Here is a 1026-nt window from a genome sequence, read left to right as displayed (position 1 = left end):
ATAAATTTTCACAATTTCAGAGTACAGTTGTGATGTCATGGACAAGTTTTCTGACCAGTGTACATTTCACACAAGGTTACAAAAACTGCCAGTCATGATTGCTGGAACGAGAGCAAAGGCCCCTATATAAACTTGCCAGAATGTAATGAATATTGACAGTAAAATATAATAGGTACTTTATTGTTGTAATTCAAGATATTTAGTAGTTTAACATGCTACAAAGAATGTAACTCAGTACATAAAGTTTAATATAACTTATCCTTTCAAAAGACCTATATGTATATCATATGTACAACAGTTTATACGCAAGTATTTTTCATACTTGACTCATTTTATATGAAAACATTAGTAGGCTACATGGTTATTATGTAATGTTACATATTGGGATATTTATCACTTGGATTATATAGACTTTTATTAAAAAGAAAATAAAGAACATCTGTTTATATAGAAACTAATCGAATTCTCGTTTCAACTGTGTTTCTAGCCAAGTGCAAATTGGTGTGATGTAGTACCGTGCAATCACAATCTAATTTCTGGTATGTATCTGTTATGATTTATCATGTTCCTGCAGTTACGGTGCTTCTGGAAGAGATATGTTACATAGAGAATATTTTCATAAGGAGATGAATGAGTTTTGTTTAAATTTTTATCGCTAGATAAACTTCAGCTCGCCATTGGCCTGCTCAATCTACCCCACAGCCACCCACGATCCTTTTTTGTTTATCACATGAAGAATCGTCACCCAAGACTTCGACAGGATCATAATTCTTCATGTGGGCTATCGTAAGGTAACAATTCTTCATGTGAGCCATTCTGGGTTTACGATTCTTCGGTTGTATAAGTTGACAATAAGCATACCTAACCTAACCTGACCTAACCTAACCTAATCTTTATTCCACTGTTGATATTCTGCGTACTGGGGGTGACAAATCTTCAAGTGGAATCTCATAGTGACAATTCTTCATGTGAGCGTTCTGGGATTACACTTCTTCATGTGACCCGATGTAGTTTAATAGAATTTAA

The sequence above is a fragment of the Oratosquilla oratoria genome, chromosome 1, assembly GCF_046742065.1.
Source record: "Oratosquilla oratoria isolate Oo_2021 chromosome 1, ASM4674206v1, whole genome shotgun sequence".
Lineage (NCBI taxonomy): Eukaryota > Metazoa > Arthropoda > Malacostraca > Stomatopoda > Squillidae > Oratosquilla > Oratosquilla oratoria.
The sequence above is the reverse complement of the archived record's forward strand: the minus strand, read 5'-3'. Positions refer to the sequence as shown.